Source organism: Eulemur rufifrons, chromosome 28, assembly GCF_041146395.1.
Source record: "Eulemur rufifrons isolate Redbay chromosome 28, OSU_ERuf_1, whole genome shotgun sequence".
Classification (NCBI taxonomy): Eukaryota; Metazoa; Chordata; class Mammalia; order Primates; family Lemuridae; genus Eulemur; species Eulemur rufifrons.
The window spans coordinates 27,370,109-27,396,628 of record NC_091010.1 but is presented as its reverse complement, the minus strand read 5'-3'; the positions used below and the strand labels follow the sequence as shown (position 1 = coordinate 27,396,628).

At 37.1% G+C, this 26,520-nt stretch overlaps 1 protein-coding gene across 6 annotated transcripts in view; it reads right to left on the bottom strand.

Annotated features, from left to right (window-relative positions):
- The window catches only part of JMJD1C (jumonji domain containing 1C), a 229,995-nt gene that overhangs the window by 82,662 nt on the left and 120,813 nt on the right, over positions 1-26,520 (bottom strand). For 3 of the 6 annotated variants that reach the window (XM_069461119.1, XM_069461116.1, XM_069461117.1), the window contains exon 1: positions 1,195-1,784. The exons of the other annotated variants lie outside the window; for them this stretch is intronic. The gene's annotated coding sequence lies outside the window, so the exon portion shown is untranslated. Of the gene's footprint in view, positions 1-1,194; positions 1,785-26,520 lie in introns of those variants that run through there. 6 annotated transcript variants of the gene reach the window in all.

Genomic DNA, 26,520 nt, shown 5'->3' with positions numbered 1-26,520 from the left:
GCACTGGAATGTAAAGAAACTAGAACTCATGCATAACTAAGTAATTCAAGACTCTAAAGATACATCATTCTATGAGGAACTTCCACAGCCTAAGGGGAAGCAATGAGCCTACCATCTGATGAAAGTCACAGTATAATATGGCCCTAATCACAAAAGACTATTATTCAAATGCTGAAAAAGCCTTTGAAAATCCAAATGAAAATTAACTTAAAATTGAATATTTAGTTGAAACAAAACACTTTTTCAATTTTACTAATGGATCTTTTTTTAAAGGTCATTTGTCACTGTTAACCATACTTTAAAAATAGTCTAAAGCTAAAATAAGTATAGTTGAGAGCCTGCATTTCTAGTAGGGCCTACCAAGCCATAGGAAGAATGCTTAGAACAACTGTATCCTGTTTGGGGCTCCATGCTGCACCACATTCCATTCACATGAGGAAGAGGCGAACAGATGAGCCCTCCCGAAAAACATTTTTAAAATAAATCAGCTACAGCTCTCAAACACAACTCAGCTGCTCAAACAAACCATGTTAAAGCTCACTATTTAACATTTAACAGGAAATTCATGGAGCTTATGCCTGCCGGTCTGAGTTTCTAACAATCTCCAGTTAATTCCTTTTTCAAGTTAAAAAAAAAAAAATCAGCCTCATTAACTACAAAAATACCGACATAAATCTCACCAAAGGTAAACACCGAAGCAAAAAACAATCTAAGCAACATTTAGGAGTCAAGGTTTAGTCTACCAAAAAAAAAAAAAAAAAAAAAAAAGACTGGAGTGACTTGAAAGAACAAAGTCCAAATTCCCACCCAAGCAGGTCTATTGAAAAACACGATACTGTTAGAAAACAAGTTGGGGGTGGGGAATGGAATACACCACAAAATAAACCTCACAAAACAAATATCCCCACTTCCCTTGAAACATTATAGTCTAAAAATCCTAATTTGAAACACTTCTGCTGTAATACTTTAAACAATAAAACTCTAGTTTTCAAATTAATCTTTTTACAGTGTTACTAAATTACTACAAACACAATAAACCCCTTTCTAAACAAACAAAATAGTTAAAAATTCTTAAAACTAGAACACTGAGACTAGATCTGTAAAAGGCAGTGACCTTAATTCGTAAGGCTGAGAAGCAAAACCAAATGTAAATTAAGACAAAAGAAAAAGGAAGCAGAAAAATACAAACCGTACTTTGTTCTTGAAAATTTTAAAGTATCTTTAAATCTCAGAAATCCACGACAAGGCTTTAAAGGTCAATAAGTATAGTTGAAATTTCCACTTTGTTCCTGAGCAGTATTTTTTTAATCTAGCGTAAATACTTCTTTAGTCTTCAAAAATCACAGGCAAATGGCTCTCAAACCAAGCATTTCTGAGCTCACTTGCAGCGGCGTCATTGTATAGGAAGAAAAGCCAAGACCACAGAACGAAGCAGAAGCTGTAACCTAACAAGTCTCCGACGAGCAAATGACGATTTTCTGTCTGCTCTGGCTCAGCCCTGGCAGAGATGAGGATTACAACTCGCTCTTTGTCATCAGCACTGTGGTGTTAACGACTAAGAAATCCTGCAGCTGAAGCACTACTGCATCCTCCGATCTGGGTCAGGATAATTTCTCCCGAGGTCGCTTACATAACCAGTAAGATACTCCAAATAAAGAGAACAGCCATCCATCAGCTAGAGAAAGCCTTTCCCACTGTACTCTTGTCTGCGTGGAAACACACTGCAGTAGCTTCCAACAGTGCAGACACCCAAATGAGAACGAGTACTTGGCTGAGGGCACACTGAGAGAAGGGAAGAGGCGGTGCTCTGTAAACTGTAACTAATCCCCCGTCACAGGTGCTGATGGAGTCACTTCCAGCACGAGTCACATTACTGGTGATTACTCATTTGGCTGCGGCCATAGAGACTGGCTCATAATTTTAACAACAGACAAAGACAGACTAGTGGCGAGACTGAGAGCTCAAGTTTACTGTCTCCTTCATAAAGCAAATGCAAATACAAAGTTTTGCTTTACAGATTCACCAAGGTGAGAAAGTGCAGAAAAGAAATAATATGCAAATATCTCTCAAGTTGGCAAAAATAAAGCATAACTTTAAACCATCAAAAATACTTTCAGTGTGTTTTCAAGGAAGGATTTATTTGTCAGTTATCATTTCACCTTAAAATACAAAAAAACTCAGAAAAAAATCAATTTAAAATATTTTTGGTGTAACAGTCTAAGTGAAATCAAACAACATAGCCAACAACCTCAGAGACACTTTACTCAAAAGAACAACAAACTGGTAATACTTATCTTGGCAGATTTAAAAATACTGAAATATTTTCATTCTTTGTAAGAAAAAATTTAATGTAGATAGTTCTCAGATAAAGACATAATTTGAAAGCATTAAATATATTTTTCTTATGAGTTATCTAATATATTCTCTTAACTTCTATCTAAATTCTAGAGTTCTGTTGTTCAATATGGTAGTGACTAACCCTATGTGACTACTGAACACCTGAAATGTGGTTAATCTGAATTAACGTGTGCTGTATGTATAAAATATTGAACATGAAAAAAGAACATCAATTATCTAAAAAACTTATTTTGATTATTTTTGAAATTAAATTTTGGATATATTGGTTAAATAAAATACAGTAAAATAAATCCACTCACTTTAAAATTTTTCCTGTAAATACTCAAAAATTGAAAATCACACCCTTGGCTCACTTATTTATACTGGACAGAGATGCTCCAATTTCTAATTTTACAGTGCAGGCTTTTGTGATGATATTAAAACTTCAGCTACTCCAACAAATCAAAGAGCAGAGACAGGAACTATTTAATATAAATTTGTGGCTGTATGCTAAATATCATGTTGTATCTACTAATTTGTCAGTATAATCAAATTTTAACCTTTAGATCATTCAGTGAAATTTGCCAATTTCACTGACTTAGAGAAGGAAAGTTGGCCATATACTCAGTCAACAGTGCTTCTGTATTAAAATTAATTGAAATGTTTTCAGTTTTATTATAGAGATTATGTGAAGAAACAGAGGAAATACGTGTAATACCATGCATTGACAATTTGAAATTATACCTGTAAATAAAAGAAAATATTTCATCTTTTTTTGGTCCACCTACATGTTATAACATTCTCAGATTGATGACGCTTTTTCTTAATTTAAAAATATTACAGGGGTACAAATATTTTTGGTTACATGTATTGCCTTTGTAATACCTATTTTTTAATGATGCATGTAAACAATCTTTTATTATAAATTTGTCCCCATGTAGATGTCTCAATGTCAGTAAATCTAAAAATTCATACTTTTTAATACTACATACATATTTCTTTTATACCTATTCAAGATATATCACTTTCATTTCACAGAAATTATCAGGTTAACTATAGAAAAGAAGATACTTTCAAATTAGGTATCTAATGGACTTGCACTTACAAAATCTTTTGTTTTAAAAAAATGAAAAGAGATGGCTGTGAGTAAAATATGGTTTTATTTTGAAAGACATGGGTGGTGCTAAAATATAACATTTTATTTTATAGAACCTGGATGATGCTAAAATGTAACTTTATTTTTTCATTTTATTTATTTTATTTTTTGAGACAGAGTGTCACTCTGTTGCCCGGGCTAGAGTGCCGTGGCGTCAGCCTAGCTCACAGCAACCTCAAACTCCTGGGCTCAAGCGATCCTCCTGCCTCAACCTCCCGAGTAGCTGGGACTAAAGGCATGTGCCACCATGCTCGGCTAATTTTTCTATGTATATTTTTAGCTGTCCATATAATTTCTTGATATTTTTAGTAGAGACGGGGGTCTCAACTCCTGACCTTGAGCGATCCTCCCGCCTCAGCTTCCCAGAGTGCTAGGATTACAGGCATAAGCCACCGCGCCCGGCCTAAAATATAACTTTAGAACAAAGTGTTTTTATTAATGCTGTGAAGTGTATATTAAATCACACATACTACCCCAATAATTCTTTCATAATTAATCACTTAGGCATAAAATAAAAACATATGGAAAGAAAAGAACACACAATGTCATATAAACTACTAAAAAAAACTGGGTAAATGTGGCAGCCTTATTCTGAGCTCTAAACAACAAGGAAATATCAAATACTTGATATAGCTTGATATTATAAACTATCAAATTTTAAGTACTTTCATACATTTCTCTAACTTATTGTACATTAGAGAATGAGCTTAATATTTCACAGGATTCATCTTCTAATCTTGCATCAACTCAGGTTTGACTAGTCTGTATATGAAATAAATTTAAAAACAGCTATCTTTGCTCAAGTACTATCAGTTTGCTATATAAAATAAAATAGCACATAGAACTATACTTAGCTAGCAATACAATTTCCTCAATATTCATACATTCCTAGTAAGGTAGACTGCACCATTTTTACAATAAAAATCAAAATAATTAACATCAACACTGAAAAACCAAACATTCATTTTTAACAGTATCTTACACTACATCATGGTTGAATTAAGACACTTCTCCACTATTATGTAGAAATACTATAGTCAATTCTTGATGCAAAGGAAAAATGCAGGGAGTTACAACTAGTTGATAACAATGGTTATTTTTTAAATATTTAAAATAGGCTTGACTGATATTTTTATAAATATATTAATGTGACTTCAGTCTGGTACTCTGGTGAATTTCTAATACAAACAAAAACAGTGAATAACAACATTGAGAACCCACTTGGTAACAAGCATAAATTGCTAGGTTTTACATCAAGTCTCCTTAACTCTCTCCTGTTCTTACAATTCATTAGGAAGGTAGATCCCATCTTTCACAGAGTAAAAAGCACCAATTTGAGAAGAGCAACATTCTAGTCCTTTAAACTGGCTGTTCATATGCCTTATACCTTCTTTACTGGATTTAAGGAAAAAAGGTGAAGAGTTTCTGTTAAGAAATCTTTTTTGTTGTTGGGAGGTGGAGTAAAAGGCTTTTATTGGCCGCTAAACCAGGCAAGGGGAAGAGGAAACTACTCCAGTTACTGCCCAGAAATACACATCTCTAACTTCCTTCCTTTTTAGTTGGTTTCTAGGTTACAAGCTGAATAAATCAACAGAGGTCAGAAAGTAAACAGAAGCTAAAAGCAAGGCAACAGTGTGCCTATCTGAAGAAAATCTGTTCCTTACAATAATGTGAGAACCTTTTATGTACAATTAAGAGTTAAACTGGAATTTTGGTTCCATTTATCTTGGGCCATGAAAAGAACAAATCTCTCATCTTAATATATATGGAAGCCTAAACAAACCAGTGGATTTGTTCCAATTATACACACTTACAAAAAAATCCCAAAAAACTCTTAATGACCTAGCATTATCAATATTTTTTAGATATATGGGTAGGTTAAAAAAAAGTGAACAATAGTAGCTAGAGGAATTCAACTTTGAGACAGCCTTGTATGAAAGCTGACTGAATTGATGAAAATATTTGTAATATGCCATATTGTTTTATAAATCTATGAAAATATATAATCAAACATATAACTCCTACCTCATGGTAATGTCCAAATAATTAAGTTTTCCACATTAATGACTATTCAGATCTTCCATGCAATGCAAAGGTTGTACAGTATAGTTTTATACCTTCAGAAGTCTATGAGTTCTACAAGGATTTCAAGAAGATATGAACCTCATCTTACTGATGTTTTAAATTCGCCTACGTCCCCCAAGCATGTAGCACATTCAACCAATCAGTATGTCTGGAATGCCTTTTATGTGCAAGGCACCATGTTTGGCCCCGGGTATACAACAGTTAGGAAAAGACAACCAAATTCTTACCCTAGCACATTTTATAGTCTTTTAGGAGAAAACAGAAATTAATAACAGAGTAATCATACAAATAAATACAAAATTACAACCCTCTTAAGAACTAAATAGCTGGAATTAATAGCTCCTTTTTTCATTATATCCTTGATAACTGCCCCAGTCATTAAGAGAAAAGGAGGGCCAACAGAATGTATCCATTTTTTAACTTTACATGTATCATGTCAGATTTTAATAACATATAGTTGCCCTAAGAAAAACCACTGTTGGTCAGGCACAGTGGCCCATGCCTGTAATCCTAGCACTCTGGGAGGCCAAGGAGGGAGGATCACTTGAGCTTAGGAGTTCTAGACCAGCCTGAGCAAGAGCTAGACCCAATTCTATTAAAAATAGAAAAAATTAGCTGGATGTGGTGGTGCACACCTGTAGTTCCAGCTACTACTAGGAGGCTGAGACAGGAGGATCACTTGAGCCCAGGAGTTTGAGGATGCAGTGAGCTATGATCATGCCACTGCACTCTAGCCAGGGTGACAGAGGGAGACTCTGTCTTAAAAAAAAAAAAAAAAAAAAAAAAAAAGGCAGGGGATGGGGGGAGAAAGAAAGAAAGAAAGAAAAGAAAAAAGAGAAAGAAGGAAGGAAGGAAGGAAGGAAGGAAGGAAGGAAGGAAGGAAGGAAGGAAGGAAGGAAGGAAGGAAAAAACCACTGTTGAGAATTCTAAAACATAAAAATAAAAAAACACTGTCCACCAACAGTCTCTGTATTTTCAATAGCATTATGGCTGAATTCATTGTCCTTTCATCTTTTCCTTCTAGACTTTCTGAAAACTAATAAGGTACATACCGTAACCCTAGAGTAGTCCTGTAAGTTTGTCATCTCTGTGACTTCTTTTTCAGAATCACCCTGATTAATCTTCCTTCCTCCTAACATTAAGGTTTTACTTACTCTTCCTTCTTTACGACTTTGTATCTTGTGCCATTAAGATAACCAATGTTTTTCTCACAAATAATCCAAACTGTGTATCAGACCTGAATTTTCACCTTCTTCAAATCTATAGTTGATACTGTTATTAGGACATAGTCAAATTTGTATCTCTTACCACATAAAGCCAAACATGACTAGAATGTAATGCTTAAACTTCTTTGCCAAGTTACTCACGCTTCCTTTCATAACCACTAGAATCAGTAATATCACTACTTCAGAAATAGGTATCTCTGCTTGAGCCTTGGAGTTCAAGGTTACAGTGAGGTGTGATTGTGCTACTGCACTCCTGCCTGGGCGACAGAGGGAGACCTTGTCTCATTCATACATACGTACATACATACCATAAATGAAGTAGATATCTCAAAATTCATTAATACCATAATCATATTTGATGATTTGTTTCCCTTGCTCATATAATATTCTGAATACCTGATATTTTTCCTTAAGCATTTACTGATCATAAAGATGTAATTTTTCCGTAAGTTATTCTGTAACTCTAATCAGACTTTGGTAAAAATACTAATAAGATTTTGAAACTAAAAGCAATTTTGAAGTTCATATAGAAAAATAAGCAAAAATAACCAGGAAAGTTCTCAAACAATAAAAGACAGAAAATAGAAAAAAAAAAAAACATAATAGAGAACCAGCTCTAACAGATATTATAACATATTTCAATGCTCCAATCAATCTAACAGTGTGATACTAAGGCATTGAAGACAGTCATCAATGGATAATTTAGAAAATCTCAAAACTGACCCAAATATAGGAATATTTAATATAAGATACAGTTGGATTTTCAAATCAGAGGGGTTTTAAAAAAATGGAAAAACTGAATACAAAAAAACCAGGCTGTTAAAAATGGAAATGAAACTATAGAGATGAATAATCTTGTGTCATTTTTACAGATGAAGAAGTGGACTCAGATCCCAGCTTACTTCTATGTTTACAAAAAAAAAAAGAAAAGGAAAGGAAAAAAGTAGACTCAGAGGGTTTAAGTGACTTTTCATGTCAAATATCTTGTTTACAGAAGTGCTGGGACCAGAACCTGGATTTCTTAATTCATGGCTAAATGATTTTTACATTGTAAGATGGTGTGAAAGAAGTTTATTGTTTTCATGCTTGTTGGCACAGGGTAGCAGAGAACAAAGTGTTTTGCCATGTGCTGAATAAAACTTTAAACTTTGAACTTTAAATGGAGGAAAATGAAACTCATCTAGAAGAAACTGCAAACTCATAAATTACAGTGGAAAAGAAGTATGGAATAATAAATTTATATATTTTTAACTTGCTTTACTGACTGGTCACCTTTTCAGAAAGGAGAAATAAGCAGGATTAGGAGAAGACAGCAACTCAACATAAAGGGATTTTAAAGCTATATTCAGAAAAAGAAAATTGAGATAGACAAAATACTAATAGTTGGAAGAAAAGAAAAGTTTATTTAATTTTGTTACTGTTACTGTTTTTTCCGCAATTTTTTTTTTTTTTCTTGAGACAGTCTCTCTTTCTCTCTCCCCGCCAGGCTAGAGTGCAGTGGCACCATCACAGCTCACTGCAACCTCGAACTTCTGGGCCCAAGGCATCCTCCTGCCTTAGCCTCCTACATAGCTAGGAGTACAGGCACATGCCAACTTGCCCAGCTAACTTTTCAAAATTTTTTTGTAGAGAGGGGTGCTTCCTATGTTGCCCAGGCTGGTCTTGAACTCTTGGCCTCAAGCCATCTTCCTGTCTAGGCCTCCCAAAGTGCTGGGATTATAGGTGTGTCCCACCATGATCAGATTGTTACTGTTATTTATGACAAGAAAAATTATTTTTAATATAAAAAGTATAAACTAGAGATTAAAAAGTAATACACTAAGGGAGAGGTAAAGGATCCTTTCTCTTTCCAGAAATATAGTAATAGTTTTCTTTAAAAATAACATAATTACATTGGAGATAATTTGGAAAACAAAACAAATACATGAAACAGATCCCATAGTCTTATCTAGAACCTAGCCAGTTAACTATTTAAATGCATTTTCAGGCCGGGCGCGGTGGCTCACGCCTGTAATCCTAGCACTCTGGGAGGCCGAGGTGGGCGGATTGTTTGAGCTCAGGAGTTCGAGACCAGCCTGAGCAAGAGCGAGACCCCACCTCTACTAAAAATACAAAGAAATTATATGGACAGCTAAAAATATATATAGAAAAAATTAGCCGGGCATGGTGGCGCATGCCTGTAGTCCCAGCTACTCGGGAGGCTGAGACAGGAGGATCGCTTGAGCTCAGGAGTTTGAGGTTGCTGTGAGCTAGGCTGACGCCACGGCACTCACTCTAGCCTGGGCAACAGAGTGAGACTCTGTCTCAAAAAAAAAAAAAAAAAGAAAAAAAAAGAAAAGATAAATGCATTTTCAGCCTTTTGTTTTCCCGAGAGCCTATTACTTCTACCAAGGTCCAGGTTACATATAAACAGTAAGTTGCTCATTTACTTAATATCTTTTCATGTCCTTATATTGCCATCATTTTAAGTAACTATTTAATACTTAAGAAAATGAAAATGAGTTTTATTATTTATCCTTAGTTTGAATGCCTAAGCTACTTTCAATTTTCTACTATTACAAATAATATGAACATCTTCATGCTTTTGATAATTAAGGACCAATGCAAATTTAGATAGGTTAAAATAAATTACATATTAGAATACTATATTGGTAGATATAAGCTCAGAGTCATTATTGGAAGTCTTAGAAAAAAATCATGGCATTGCCAAGATATTAAAGATAGGTACTTATATTTATAAAGGAGGAAAGGGCCAATTTAGAAGCTATAAGCTACTAAACTTGAACTCCAATGAAATTCCAAAATGGTAGAGGGGAATGAAAAATGGCTTCCTTCTACCCTTCAAGGTTCCTTGACTGGGCTACAAATTAAACTGACACAAGAAAGATTAACAGGAGAAAAACCATATTTAATGATGTACGTAAGCACAGGAGTCCCACAAAGTATGAGACTCAAAGAAGAGTCAGATGATTGATGCTTACATCATATCTAGAGCTACAGAAAGGAATAGCAACTTGAGACTTCTGTGGGTGGTGGTTATACAAGTTATAAGAGGGCAATGGGAGGAAATGTATGATGGATAAAGATAGTCTTGTTATATAGATAAAAAGTCTCTCAGGTAATAAAAATTATCTGGAGCAACCCTTTTCCTGATACAGATACTTTTACTAATGTAGATTTCCCTTATAGTTGTAAATTTCTTTTACAAACAGACAGCTTTTCAAAACTACTCCTGCGTCTGCAGTTTTTTCAGAATAACCACCTCAAAACATGTCAAAGAAGTATATTTTGGGGATGGAATATTCTGGTCTTCTACAGTCATATTTTGGGGTGGTGTGTTGAGCCCCAACAATGGATAATTAGTATAAACAAAATAAAAAAGATACACATTGATCAGTAACAGCAAAATATGTTCACTGATAGTAATTTGCTTTTTAATAAAAACAAAGGTTATCAGATTTGAAAGATCTGAAACTAAGATATAGGGAACTTGACTTAACAAAACTTTTGACAATCTGCAATAGATTAAGTCAATAAAGTTAAAAGCCGGATGATAGTTCCAAATGTATCTGCAGCTGATTAAAGAGTACTGATTCATAGCAATAGTATTGTTATTAATCTGTGACATGCTATTCCTTCACCTTTGGTCTCACACACTCCTTATCACTTGAAAGATATCTTTATTTTCAAATTAAAGAATAACAGAATGGGCTGGGCTTGGTGGCTTAAGCCTGTAATCCTAACACTCTGGGAGGCTGAGGCAGAAGGATGGCTTGAGGTCAGGAGTTTGAAACCAGTCTAAGCAAGAGTGAGATGCTTTACTTTAACTTTCAGTGGTTCTCAAACATGGCTGTATAACAGAGTCACACAGAAACTTTTTTTAAAGTACCAGTCCCCCTTCAGACCAAGTAAAGCAGGCTATCTGAGAGTGAGGCTCAAGCAATGACAGTATCTCCACCTCCACTGTAGGTAATTCTGCTAAGAGAAAAGCTGAGCACAGCACCTTTTCCTCTGGGTTTCACTAGAGGCAATTTGTCATCACATAGACCTTCATTTTCCATATACCCCAAGAATTTGGAAGCACTTAAAGGATGTTCCAAACATCTCTTATATTTCAGATAAAAACCAAAGAATGTCTAAGTGATTGAACAAAAAGATGGCCAAGTAATGCCTGCAGGTATTCTGTATCTTCATTACTTCCTCCATATTTCAGTCTTGATCTACTGTAGTGCATATTAATTTAATGTGTGTATTAATCACCTGGGGATCTTGTTAAAATGCAGATTCTGATTCACTAGGCCTGCAGTGTGGCCTGAGAGTCTGCATTTCTAAGAAGGTACTAGTAATGTTGATGCTACTGATCTGTGGACCATACTTGAAGAGGAGAAGCCTATAAAATAATTGGCTCTGGAGACCTCTCTATCCTTCCCCTGTCATTGGCTCAGAGAATTCCAGCTGGCAAACCTGTCCTTAGTCTACAATCATACTCAAAGAAACTAACTTATCTTTCTTCTTCCTTCATTTTACCACCAAGTATCTTTAAAGAGTAATATATAATCATAGTTTCTGCTTCCTAAACCTCCAATCAGTTTTTTAAAATACTCTGATCAAAGCCAGATTATTAAAAACAGTCTCATTCACAGCCTCAAATGCTTTTTGTTGTTGTTGTTGTTGTTGTAGTCTGTTTTTGAGACAAGGTCTTGCTCTGTTGCCCAGGAATACTTCTTAATTGTCAAAACCATATATACTACAGTCTCACCTTACTTGATCTGGCAGTGACTTTTGACAATGAAAGCCCCATACTTATTGACATTCTCTTGTCCCTCTGTTTGTAAGATATGAGACCCCTGTTTCTCTTTCAACTTCTCTTACTTAACCCTTTTCAGTTTCCTTTGTGGGCCTTTCCTCCTCTAATTACTGAGTTATCCTTTGAAAGTTCCATCATTTGTTCCCTCCTCTTATTGCCCTGAACACTTTCTCTTGGTGATTCCAACCCTGGAACTTCCATCATCAACATAAGTAACTGTGATCCTGTGTGTGTGCGCATGTGCATGTGTGCATGTGGTGTGTGCTTGTGTGTTCGCGCATGTGTATAGCCCCTATCTCCCTCATGTCCTAAATCAAAGTTTCCAATTGCTATGGAATCTTCACTAGTATTTCCTGTAAACCCTTCCACATCAGTGCATACACATTTCATTATCTACCCTCCATCATAGGCCTTTATTTCTATTAAGGACATTGTCCACCACCTCTTCTCACTGGGCAAAAATACCTGAAAGATTTCAATCTTCCTGTCCTTCCCACCACACATTCATTTGCTCTTTACATCCTGTCAGTTCAGCCTCACAAGTATCTCTAGATTCCAGCCTCTCCTTTCCATTCCCACTGACATCCCGTTGTGCTCCTGTAAAGGCCTCCTGACATCTTGGTACCTTCAGCCTCTGCGTTTTTCAACCCATTTTCCATGCTGCCTCCAGTCTTTCCTCCAAAATCTTCATGTTCCTCTGCTATTTTAAGATGTCTATTCTAATTATCCAGTAAGGCATAATAAACCACCTTAAAATGTAGTAATTCAAAGCAAAACAACAACCACAAGAACAAAACACCATTTTCCTTACTCACGGTTCTGAATGTTGTGAGAACACACAGCTAGTCTGTTCTCTATTGGGGTGTCTCATGCAGTTGAGATCACATGTTGGCTGGGGCTGTAGTTATCAGAAGGCTCGACTGGACTGATACCTGAGATGGCAGGAACAGCTGTCTTCACGTGGTCTCTCTTGTGCTGTGCTTCCCACAACACGGTGGATTCAGGATAGTTGGAATTCTTAAAAGGTGACTGTCTTCCCTTACAGTGAGCATTCCAAGAGATGAAGGCAGAAACTGCAGTGGCCTCAGAAGTCACACAGTGCCACTTGCACCACATTCTACTGGTTCCACAAGACCAACCCTGATTCACTGTGGGAGGGGACTAACAAAGGCATGAATTGTGTGTGTCGGAGGGGCGTCCTTGAAGACTAGCTATACAATGTTCCTTGGCTCTTTGTTATATAAAATTCACACTCTGTAGAAGGCACACAAACATCACAATCAAGCCTCAGTTTGCCTCTTTAGTTTCATCTCTTGCCATGCTCCCCATTGCTACCTGAACTCCAGCCATGTAACACTCTGTTCTCTGAGTTTACAGTGACTTTCGAAATTCATATCTGTGCACATGTTGTTCTGTCTGCTTGGGATACCGTTTCTTTTCTCTTTCTCTTTAGCCAACTCCTATCTACTCTTTTATGGCACGAGAGGATGGTGGAGTGAGCAGACACCTCTACACTGTGAGGGAAAAGGTGCTGTGCTATGATGTCACCTTTCTGTGTATAGCTTTTCAATGAACCATTCATGGTTCCGTTTGCTATACCTCCAGTACTTGTCCATCCCTCCACTAATCCATTTTTTAAAACATTTATCTTCTTATTTACTTATTGCTTACATATTATTCCTTCTTATTTTTTTTAATATTTTTTTATTTCAGAATAAAATGGGGGTGCAGGAAAAAAAAAAAAAAAAGCAAGAGTGAGACTCCATCTCTACCAAAAATAGAAAAAGTTATCCAGGCATGGTGGCTCAAACCTGTAGTTCCAGGTACTTCGGAGGCTGAGAGAGGAGGATCACTTTAGCCCAGGAGTTTAAGGTTGCAGTGAGCCACTGTACTCTAGCCTGGGTGATAGAGTGAGATCCTGTCTCAAAAAAAATAAAAATAAAAAAAGACAGAATGATTAAAAAATATATCTTATGAAAAACATAATCTAGATGTATATTTTATTTATTTATTTAGATTGATTGATTGAGACAGAGTCTCACTCTATTGCCTGGGCAAGTGCTATAGCATCAGCCTAGCTCACAGCAACCTCAAAGCAATCCTCCTGCCTCAGCCTCCTGAGTAGCTGGGAATATAGGCATGCACCACCATGCTCAGCTAACTTTTTCTATTTTTAGTAGAGATGGGATCTCCCTCTTGCTCAGGCTGGTCTCGAACTCCTGAGCTCAAGCTATCCTCCTGCCTCAGCCTCCCAGGGTGCTAGGATTACAGGTGTGAGTCCCCATGCCCAGCAGAGACCTAGATCTTCGAATGATTAAGAAAAGCCGGATTTGCATCCATTGAAATACGAATAAAAAAAAAAAAATCCTGGAATAAGGATTTACCCCAAAACTTAATAAGGAAAAGATTATGACCTACATTTCAGCTTAAAAATTACAACCATGTAAGTAGAATGTAAGGGAGTGCTAGTTTCCTAGAAATTCATGTGAAAGAATCTTGGAGGGTTTGAAGACACTAAGTCAACACATGTTATGTACTTAAAGAGTTTAAAAAGTCGGGGTGGGAGCTTGAGGCGGAAACAAATTAAAATTTGAATTTACTAATAACATACAAAGTACCCAAAATAAGGCGTTGGGTACTTTAGATTTCGCCCAATCCCATTCGGCGTTGGGTGGGAGGGGGAAAACGCATCTTGTTAATTATTTTTAATCTTATTTATTGTACATACCTGGGGTAGGGGCTTGGGAGGTAGAGGGGGGAGAAGCATCCCCGCTCTCTGCTCCCCCACTCCTTTTCTACTGCGATTTGTCTGTGTCTGTCCCCTACCCACTGCCCCGCCCCATTGTTGTCTGGATGTGGTTCTATTTTTTAATCGGTCTCCTCTCCCTTCCCCCCTCTGGGCCTCCCCATCCCCCACTCCCACCACCCTTTGTCTCTTCCTCTTTCTTGGGCTTCTGTACAACTCAACTTGTATACACTGTGTACACACAACCAGCCAAACGAAAACCCAACGGCAAACACTTTAAAAACAAACAAACAAACAAAAAAAAACAGTCCCTTTAGATTTCCCATTGGTCATAAAATCTCTGAATATCTTATTTAATTTTGGGCATGATAATATAAAAGGAATAAATACAAACTGAGATGTGTCAAAGGCATTTAAAAATCACGGACTATTAGGATCATTTGAAAGAATGGAGATGTTCTGCCTGAAGAGGAAGAGAGGGAAAAACAGTAATTGTGCACAATTATTTTAGAGGGTTAGGGTAACTATGGAAAGGAAGATGATTATAAGTAAAATATCCAGGAAGGCCAATTTTATTACCACAAAGAATGAACAAACTTCTAATTATTAAACCCTACCAAAACAAAGCAAACTTACACAGCAAGTAGTGAGCTTCCTATCCCTAAAAGCAATTAAGAAGAATATGAATAAAACTTAACGAGCCTGTCACTAACGAATCTCATTTCTCACTTTGGCCGGAGGGGGTTGTAAAATATTAAAGATTCTTCCCAATTCTAAGATTCTACAATTGTCTCGTTTAAGCAACTTAATGTTGAAGAGCAAAGTATAGATAGACAATATTAAACCAAACTTTCCATAAACACTGTTACTACTCTTGCATATATAAAAACAGTATTACCACTCTCTTTGATATACCATATATAAAAGGTTTGTCAATAGGGTCAACGTAAAATACTAGCGTACTTTCCTTTTCCAATTCCTTTGCCAGGAAGGAGAGTATAAAAGAACTGCTGAATGTTGATATATATTATTCACATAAGGTGGCAAAATTAAAAGGGAAAAGTAACATCCCCCTTTTCAAAATAATGTTAACTAGGTTGTCTATTTCACTTGACAAAAATAAAACTACATAGAAGGTTTGTGTGGCATGGGATCTCTGTGTTCTATAGATCCTTTATTTCTTAGTAATAAAAAAGCAAGTGTAGAGGCCGGGCGCGGTGGCTCACGCCTGTAATCCTAGCACTCTGGGAGGCCGAGGCGGTGAATCGCTCAAAGTTAGGAGTTCGAGACCAGCCTGAGCAAGAGCGAGACACCCCCCCCCCACCCCCCGGTCTCTACTAAAAATAGAAAGAAATTATCTGGCCAACTAAAATATATATAGAAAAAATTAGCCGGGCATGGTGGCGCATGCCTGTAGTCCTAGCTACCCGGGAGGCTGAGGCAGTAGGATCGCTTAAGCCCAGGAGTTTGAGGTTGCTGTGAGCTAGGCTGATGCCATGGCACTCACTCTAGCCCGGGCAACTAAGCAAGACTCTGTCTCAAAAAAAAAAAAAAAAAAAAAAAAAAGTAAGTGTAATTTTGTGAGAATAAGAAATAGTACACAATTAAATCAAGGCAACAATAAATTCAAAGCATGTGTTATAATGGTAATAGTCATAAAATCACAGAAAAAACTGAAGTTAAGCTAAAATAAGCTGCCTTCAGTCTGGAGTCCTGTCAAGCATACCATACTCAGAGAGTAAGACACATGACATTATATGTACATATAACTGATTTCCTGGACTTTTCCAGTCTAAAACAAATATTAAACTATATTTTCTAATTTTTCCTCATCATTTCATTGTTTACACTCTTGTTAACCTGAATAAGACATCAATTTCTTTACTGGTTTTGTTCATTTCCATCTGGCAAACATCTGTTTCTAATACAGTACAAGTCAAGAAGGCTCTACAATTATTTCCCCATTACCTCCCCGTTTGAAAAAACTCTGATAATGTAGGCAACAATCTGGAAGCTGAATTTTTCAATGAACAAATGGGATTCACAATTTCAATTAAGTATATGATATATAGTAGCTATTTTTAGGTATTTAAAAATTAATGCATTTAGGTGATAATGATCACCTACACTAAGTAGTATTTAGATTTAAAACACAATAAGGCCCAGGTGTGGTGGTGCTGTAATCCCAGCTACTTAGGAGGCAGAGGCAGGAGGACTGCTTGAGCCACGCGTGGGCAACATGGCAAGACCCCAACTCAAAAATAAATAAATAGGCTGGGCACAGTAGCTCACACCTTTAATCCTATGACTTTCGGAGGCCAAAGTGGGAGGATCACTTGAGGCCAGGAGTTTGAACCAGCCTGAGTACCACAGCGAGACCCTTTCTCTATAAAAAATTTAAAAATTAGCCAGGTGTGGTGGCATGTTCCTATAGTGCCATTACTTCAGGAGGCTAAGGCGGGAAGATCACTTGAGCTCAGGCATTTGAGACTGCAGTGAGCTACGATGATGCCACTGTACTCTAGCTCAGGCAATAGAGCAAGTCTGTCTCAGGGGAACAAAAAGAAAGACAAAGGAAAAAATTAATTTAAAATAATTTTTTCTTTCTTTTCTTTTTTTTTTTTTTTGAGACAGAGTGTGACTCTGTTGCCCGGGCTAGAGTGCCGTGGCGTCAGCCTAGCTCACAGCAAACTCAAACTCCTGGGCTCAAGAGATCCTTCTACCTCAGCCTCCCGAGTAGCTGGGACTACAGGCATGTGCCACCATGCCTGGCTATTTTTTTTTCCTATATATATTTTTAGCTGTCCATATAATTTCTTTCTATTTTTAGTAGAGACAGGGTCTCGCTCTTGCTCAGGCTGGTCTTGAATTCCTGAGCTCAAACGATTCACCCGCCTCGGCCTCCCAGAGTGCTAGGATTACAGGCGTGAGCCACTGCGCCTGGCCTAAAATAAATTTAAAAAATTTAATTACATATAGTAAGGTAATACCAAAGATATTAAAGTTTCATCCATATTTCTGTAAGTACTGATAATTTATGCCAATATTTTGACACCATGAAATATCAAAATACTGATATACAAAGTAAAAAGATTATAAATGGAGGAGAGAATTTCTTCACATAATTGAAGACTTTGGCACTCTAGTGTTTTCTTTCAATTACAAAAAAATTATAATTCACTTAAAATTAATTTTATTCCCTTCTAACAAGTTGTGAGACAATTAAAAGCTATACTCTAAAAAAAATACAGAGATGGCCAGGCAAGGTGGCTCATGCCTTTAATCCTAGCACTCTGGGAGGCAGGAGGATCACTGAGCTCAGGACTTTGAGACCAGCTTGAGCAAGAGGGAGACCCTGTCTCAACTAAAAATAGAAAAGAAATTAGTCAGGTGTGGTGGTGGGCATTTGTAGTCCTAGCTACTTGAAGGCTGAGGCAGGAGGATCGCTTAAGCCCAGGAGTTTGAGGTTGCTGTGAGCTAGGCTGACACCACAGTATTCTAGCCCAGGTGACAGAGTGAGACTATGTCTCAAAAAATAAAATAAAATAAAATAAAAATACAGAGAAATCAAATACACTAACCTAATCTCAGGTCAATAATACTTTGAAATACGTTTCCTTTAAACACAGACCCTCCCCATTAAAGGTCTAGGTTTTATTTTATTTTTTTGTAGAGACAGGGTCTCGCTATATTGCCCAAGGTGGTCTTGAACTCCTAGCTTCAAGTGCTCCTCCTGCCTCAGCTTACCAGAGTTCTGGGATTCCAAGTGTGAGCCACCACACAGCCTAGGTTTTCTTAAATCAGGTCAGTTTCACTGAAGACATCTCCCTCTAAAGGTATGAAACATCCAGAGTCCCACCAGGTCTAACTGGGAAAGAAAAACATTGAGTCCCATTAATGATGCCCAGAAGCCTTAAAAGTTCACCTCTATAGAGAGAGGAAAATTTCATGATTAGACTCTTCAACTCTTCATGGATAATAGATTTCTTCCAGGGTCGTTTCCTTGAAAGTGTCAGAGAGCCTGTAACTAGTCTGAGGAAATGAACTTCTTTTTAGGACTCTTGTGAATTTAGTAGTGTTTTATAGCTTTGGTAACAGTTGCTTTTTCCCTGGGAATCTGAAAGCTTCCCTCTATTGGCCACTTGACCACTGGTTTTCCGAGCTTTTTAATATAACTACTTTTATTCATTTCAGGAATTCTCAGAGTCATTTTTCCTGCTTCCTCTCACATTTAGGTCAAAGTACATTTTGTTTTAATTTTTCGCTGTATTCTACTTGGCTTGGAGAGCATGGGCATACTTAAAAAGTTACATAATTTAGTGTAAAAAACCAAAATGAAACAATTTAAAGTAGTCATGGAAAAATGAATTTTTCTACTCTAACAGAAGAAAAGCAAAAGCAAAATGCTACATAGAGAAGCAATTGTTCATGAACTAGGTTTGTCAACAGGGTCAATGTAAAATGTCTGTGTACTTTCCTTTGCCAGGAAGGAGGGAATTTTCTTTTCTTTTTTTTTTTTCTGCACAGCATAGGGAAGAAAGGAGGGAATTTTCTTCATCCTTCTCTTAACAGTGTTGAACTAGATTTAGTTTTGCTATGCTTCATTATGTTTATCATTGTCATAATTGGTGAAGAATCCTGAAAGGTATACTTTGCTTTCAGAACTTGATGCTGAAAGTACATAGTAGTGTTAGCCAAAGCCTAGAACAGTAGTTCTTAACAAGCAGCCTCCTGTCCAGCAGCATAGGCAACACCAAGGAAATACGGTAACTCCCCACTTAACTTCACTGATAAGTTCTTGGAAACTGGCTGTAAGCAAAACTTATAACAAACCAATTTTAGCATAGGTTGATTGATATAAACATGAGTTAAATTCCTATGGCATATTTATGTTCACAAAAACATCACTCTAACTTCTAAATAAAGACTCAAAACACTTCTAATATTTAATATTGAAATGAATGTGTGCTATATATACATTTAAGAAAGATTAACAAAAATAAATAAGATAATTAGTTACCCAATTTTTCCAGTTCAGAGTTGTGGGTGACCAAAGCCTATCCCAGCAGCTTACAATGCAGGCACCAACCCTGGACAGGACACCATTTCATTGCAGGGTACATTCTCTCTCTCTCTCTCTCTCTCTCTCACACACACACTCTCTCTCTCTCTCTCTCTCTTTCTATCTGTCTCATACTGAGACAATTTAGATAAGCCAACTGACCTAACTTGCACATCTTTGGGATGTAGGTGGAAACTAGAGCACCTGGAGAAAACCCATTCAGACATGGGAAAACCTGCAAACTCCTCATAGACAGTGGCCCTGACTAGGAATCAATTTTTTTTCTCATCAACATTATAACAAAACAACATTATTTTAGGACCTGCTGTAGCAGGGTCCTAAATAAGGGTTCTGGGCTCCACACAAGACTTACTGAATCAGAAATTCTGGGGGTGGGGATCCAGCAATCTGTGTTTTAACAAGTTCTTGGGTAATTCTGGTATACTATCAAGTTTGAGAATCAGTGGCTTATATCAAGTATTCTTAAACATTTTAGAGTCAAGAACCCCTCCCTGTAAGAGCCCTGATGAAAGCTCAAGAAGAAACATGAGACACAATATTGTTTACCACAATTTCAAGGGTTTCAAGAATATTTAGAGAATTTTCTTAAGAATATATATTTTGGCTTGGTGCAGTGGCTCATGCCTATAATCCCAGTACTCTGGGAGGGTGAGGCAGGCGGATTGTTTGAGCTCAGGAGTTCGAGACCAGCCTGAGCAAGAGTGAGACCCCGCCTCTACTAAAAATAGAAAGAAATTATATGGACAGCTAAAAATATATATAGAAAAATTAGCCGGGCATGGTGGCACATGCCTGTAGTCCCAGCTACTCGGGAGGCTGAGGCAGGAGGATTGCTTCAGCCCATGAGTTTGAGGTTGTTGTGAGTAAGGCTGACGCCACGGCACTCTAGCCTGGGCAACAGAGTGAGACTCTGTCTCAAAAAAAAAAAAAAAAAAACCAGAATATATATTTCTAAGACTTACTCCTTACACTGAGGGTGAGGCCTAGGAATCCTTAGTTTTAAAAGCTCAGTTTTGCTGTGACAATGGGTCCAGTCATCATCTGTGGCGTATGTACCATGCTCTGTAAACCTGTATCTTGCTCTTGCCCTATAATCCTATCTTTCTCTCCTCAATAAACCTCATTTTCATGCTTGCCAAATGAAGGAATGAATGAATGAATGCTCTCTGGGTTAATTCTGGGTTCAGTCAGCTTTGGGAACTATAGTTTCAGGGGAACATGAATGCCAGTTTTGAACATTTGGCTTGAGCCTGTAATCCCAACTACTCAGGAAGCTGAGGCGGGAGGATGAGGCAGGAGGATTGCTTGTGATCAGGAATTCAAGGAAGGCTACAGTGACCTATGATGGCACTACTGTACTCCAGCCTTGGCGAAAGAGTGAGAACCTGTCTCTAAAAACAAAAAATAACCAAAAAAAAAACAAAACAAAACACCTGGCCTAGAGTGAATATATCTCAGGGCAGAGAGCCCCAAGTCCAGAACGTAGACATTCTCTTGACAGATCAATCTCCTTGTCACTTTGCTCACTCAACATCCACCAGATCTTTAAATAATTCACTAATAGCTTACATTGGAAAGCTGCCCATTCTCAGTGTATAGGGTTTGAGGGCCTTTAAACTCTACCCAGTTTCACACAGCAGGTTTTTAAATGCGAAAAACAAACAAACAAACAAACAAACAAACAAAAAAACACCAGCCAGTAGAGAATAAATTCTTTGGTATTATGCAGAGAGATAACTATTTAAAAATCTCCTGGCGTCCGAAAAATATCAAGCATCTAAAAAGTAGCATGCTGGGAGAGTGGCAATGCTGCTTCCCCAGATTACATGGAAAAAGAATACAAGTTCAAATAGTAAGCACTATCAAAGGTAGTTTCTTCTACTTTCTACGTATACTAAGAGGATCGAAGAGAAAGTTCCTCAAGAGAAGACATGAAGAAACAGAAGTGTGGTTAATCATTTAGCAAAACATTTCTAGGCTGATTTAAATTGCCTGTGAAGCAACAAAACAAATTTCCAAGGTCACAGGAACTATGAAACCAGAATGAGTTGATTCAAGACTGTGGCCCAAGGAAGTAAAGCCCTAAAATTACACCATAGGTTTTCTACCACAAATTATCAAGTGCAGCAAATATTTTAATTTTTTTCACTTTCTTTTCCCAGCTTGAGGCATGACGGACAAAAACTGTCTAAATTTAAGATGTACAATATGATGATTTGGTATACCTATATATTATAAAATGATCAATCAAGTTAGTTAACACGTATGTCACCTCACCTAGTTTTCTTTTTTCTTTTGGTAGTAAGAATACAAGTATAAAATATAGCACTGTTAACTATAGTTATCATGCTGTACATTAAATCCCAAGTATTCATTTTAACTGAAAGTTTGTACTCTTTGACCAATATCTCCCCATTTCCCTCACCCCCAGCAATGACCATTATACTGTTTCTACAATGAATTTAATGTTTTTAGACACCAGATATAAATGATATTAACAGCATACGGTATCGTCTTTGTCAGACTTATTTCACTTAGCATAATGCCTTCAACGTTTTCATTTTTTTATAGAGACAGGGTCGTTCTCTGTCACATAGGCTGGAGTGCAGTGGCATGATCACAGCTCACTGTAACCTCCAACACCTGGGCACAGTGATCCTCCCACCTCAGCCTCCCTAGTCACTAGGACAAGGTATGCACCACTGAGCCCAGTTAATTTTTAGTAGAAACAGGGTCTTGCCATGTTACTCAGGCTAATCTTGAACTCTGGCCTCAAGCAATCCTCCTGCTCAGCCTCCCGAAGTGCTGAGATTATAGGCATGAGCCACTGCACCTAGCCAACATTTTAATTTTTACTACTATACTATAAAAAAGAAAAAAAATTTGAACTAAGATGGGAGGGTAAGAATAAAAAATAAAAAAAAATAAAACAAACAAACAAACAAAAAAAACCTACTATACTATTACTATTTTTAGACAAGGTCTTGCTCTGTTCCCCAGCTAGAGTGCAATGGCATCATCATAGTTCATTGCAACCTCAAACTCCTGGGCTCAAGCAATCCTCCTGCCTCAACCTCCAGAGCAGCTGGCACTACAGGCATAGGCCACCATGCCCGGCTAAGTTTTCTATTTTTTTGTACAGATGGGTCTCGCTCCTGCTCAGGCTGGTCTCAAACTTCTGGCCTCCCAAGGTGGTAGGATTACAGGCTAGAGCCAACAGCGCCTGGTCTAAATTATTTTTTTTTTGAGACTAAGGTTAGGTATTGTATTTTGAGATCTGAAAGTATACATAGAGTTATAATTTAAGATGCTCATCTTTTGGAAGAATATATTCAATTTACTAATTTTAAAATATAAAGTATAAAATTCTTTCAGCAGCAGTGAACCAAGCTCTCAAAGTACATACTTTAGTAATAACATGTTCATGGCCACTAATTATTTATTTAGTTAGCAAACATTTATGAAGCCCTTATGATGTGCTACCCACTGTGCTCACTATTACATGCCAGAGAGTAAAAATTATCAGTATTTTGTTTTGCCTGGCAACTATCTTGATAACAAAGAAAATAACTGCTCTTGTACAATGAAATTCAACAAGAGAGACTGTTAAATCTCTTGTTTAGGTTCCAAAAAGCTACTACTTAACTATGGTGCAATACATACTCCCACCCCACCCCCACAAGCGCACATTAGCATGATATGTAGTAAAACCAGCTTGGCAGCTTTTGATGTAGAAAGGATTAGAAAGTTTTATTCATTCAACAAATATTCATTAAAACATCTAAAATGTGTTAAGCATTGTTTCAAAGATTTTGGATAATGCAAAGATGAAGCTAAGGAGAAACTTGGTAAGAGACAACACTGCACTGTATATGAATGTTAAAGCTGCTGTTACAGAGCATTTCAAATATGTAAAGTAACAGTCCCAATATACATTGAGATCACTTCAAATGAAAATTAAAAGCATACAATTCAGAAAGATAGACATTAGGATATAAAGCCACGTGATCTGGATAGTGGTTTATCTTTCATCAAATCATATTATGAATGGCTAAAGAATTAGGAATATTTAATATAAGACTTTCATTATACTTTAATATACTGGAAAATTCTGATATATCTTATTCTAGAGCAGAATATCTCAACTTGCATTTTTAAAAAGTTCAATGAGTCTAACACCCTGTAATTGTTTGCAAGAATTTATGAATATGGGCATTTCCCCCCTAAAAAGGGTTAATAAATAGCTTCTATCAGATTTTCAAAGGAGATCGTCTCCCAAAAGATTTAAATGGTTCCTGAAAAATAAATTAGAGCCAATATATGGAAGTTACGGATAGCCAAATTTTGGCTCAATGTTAGGAAAGTTTTACAATTTTAGCTGTCCAGTGAGGGGATGTGCTACTTTATAAAGTAGCAATTTCTCAGGAGGAAAGCATTCATGCAGAGGGTATTTATTTACATAAGATACTGTGGCGTGAGAGGTTAGGGGAACACATCCAAAACTGAAAGAGCTTTGATTCAAAAAGATATTTAATTTGTTTTGAAACTTTAAATCATTAAGACTTTCAACGACAGTATCAGTGGCTAAAATCGCTGTTACAGAAGAATTTTCTTTCTGACTAGGAGACATACAATAAAGAGTAATAAATGTATTAATATTTATTTTATTGTAGGATAATACCCAATTTTACTCTACTGAACAAGAAAAACAAATGGGATGGATGAAACTCATAGGAGTAAGAACAAACATCAAGCTAACTGCTATGCACTAGATTCAGACAGAATAAAAGAGGATAGACGAATACATGGAAGCATCAAGTAAATTGTAACCATTCATAAAGCTCATACCGTGTCACCTACACAGATTGATAGCTATGTAACCCCTAAAATGGCCACTCACTGATGAAACCCATTATGGTCTAAGAAACAAAGATGAAAGGCATGGCTGCTCAGCAAGTCCTTGCTAAGTCGTATTTGTGTACAAGTTTTTTTACTCCTGCAAGAGTTAGCATTCCTTGATTCTTGGCCCCTTTCTTGAGTCCCCTATACCCAACTCTGGTCCTTACAGTCACACTATCAGCAGGAAAGGCTGTACCCTATGCTGAGTGTGTTAATGAAACTTATCTGTCTCTTTTTCTTTCTTTCTATTGTTTTATAATAATAGACTTTACCTCTTAGAGTAGTTTTTAGGTTCACAGAAACTACAGAGATCCCATACACCTCCTGTCTCCACACAAGCACAACCTTCCCCATCATCAACACGCTGAACAGAGGGATACACTTATAATCAATGACCCTACACTGAAACATCTCTATAACCCCAAGTGCATAGTTTGTATCAGGGTTCACTCTTGGTGTTCTATAATAATACATTCTTTGGGTTTGGCCAAATGTACAATGACCTGTACATTCCACTGTAGTATCGTGTAAAATATTAATAGTTTTACTACCCTAAAAACTCCGTATGTGCTGCCTATTCATCTACCCATCCCTACCTCCTAATTCATGGAATCCATTAATCTTTTTATTTTCTCCATAGTTTTGACATTTCCAGAATATCATATTCAGTCATCCCTCATTATGGAGGGGTTGGTTTCAGGACCCTTGCATAGACCAAGATCCCTACGTACTCAAGCCCAGCAGTGGGCCCTATGGAACCCACGTATGTGAAAAGTTGGCCCTCTGTATACTCGGATTTCACATTCTGTAAATACTGTATTTTCCATCCATGTTTGGTTGTGGAGACAGAACCTGCAGACAGGAAGAGATGACTGTAGTTATTAAAAAAAATCCCTCTATAAGTGGACCTGCACAGTCTCACACCTGTGTTACTCAAGGGTCAACTATATGTCACAACTGTGTTGGAATCATATAGTATGTAACCTCTTTTTTTTTTTTTTTTTAAGAGATGGATTTCTCTGTGTCTCCCAGGCTGGAATGTGATGGTAGGATCATAGCTCACTGCAGCCTCGAACTCCTAGGCTCAAAGGATCTTGGGTCTTTTTTTTACATGGGGTCTGGGAGACTTTCCAAGGTAGAGCACAGGGAAGGTACCATTTAATGAGGGTAATTTCCTACACAACACTAGTAAACAGCAGTTTGGCTATCAAAATTTCAGAATTAGAGAAGTTTAAATCGTTGTACTTCTCTTTACTTCATTCTTTTTATAGTCATGTAAAGACTTTCATTTGGTTTATTCAGATAAAAATTTTATAAGAAAAAGCTAAATTTTTTCTCTCTTGGAGGATTAGTAAATTATTTTCTAATTATTCATTTTGCTAGGCACATGATATAAATTATTTGTAATTTGAAGTGAAGGAAACAAAAAACATGGATGGAGGCCGGGCATGGTGGCTCACGCCTGTAATCATAACACTCTGGGAGGCCAAGTGGGGAGGATCACTTGAGGTCAGGAGTTTAAGACCAAGACCCCATCTCTATAAAAAAGTAGAAAAAAAATTAGCTGGGCATGGTGGCATGGGCTTGTAGTCCCAGCTACTGGGGAGGCTGAGGTAGGTGGATCGTCTGAGCCCTCCTAGGAGTTTGAGCTATAATGCAGTGAGCTATGATGACGCCACAGCACTCTAACCAGGGTGAGACCCTGCCTTCAAAAAAAGAAAAACAAAACAAACAACAACAAAAAAAACCTTGGATGTAAATTCGTGACTGGACATGTTAACTAAAACAGCAAAAAATGACTGTCTAATGAATAGTAAAAACCTTTGGGAGTATTTTATTTTCCTAGCAGTGACAGCAGTGATTTGGCTTATAAATTAAGGCTTCATGAGCACTGACTTGCTTTTTAGTAATGGTGACTACTGCTACTTGATATATGAGTGTTTGTACATTTATAGCTTAAATTTATATATTTGTAGGTTAATAAAAGCTTTGGAGGCCGCTGCAGTGGCTCATGCCTGTAATGCTAGCACTCTGGGAGGCCGAGGCAGGAGGATCGTTCGAGGTCAGGAGTTTGAGACCAGCCTGAGCAAGAGTGAGACCCCATCTCTACTAAAAATAGAAAGAAATGATGTGGACAACTAAAAATATATATAGAAAAAAAAATTAGCTGGGCATGGTGGC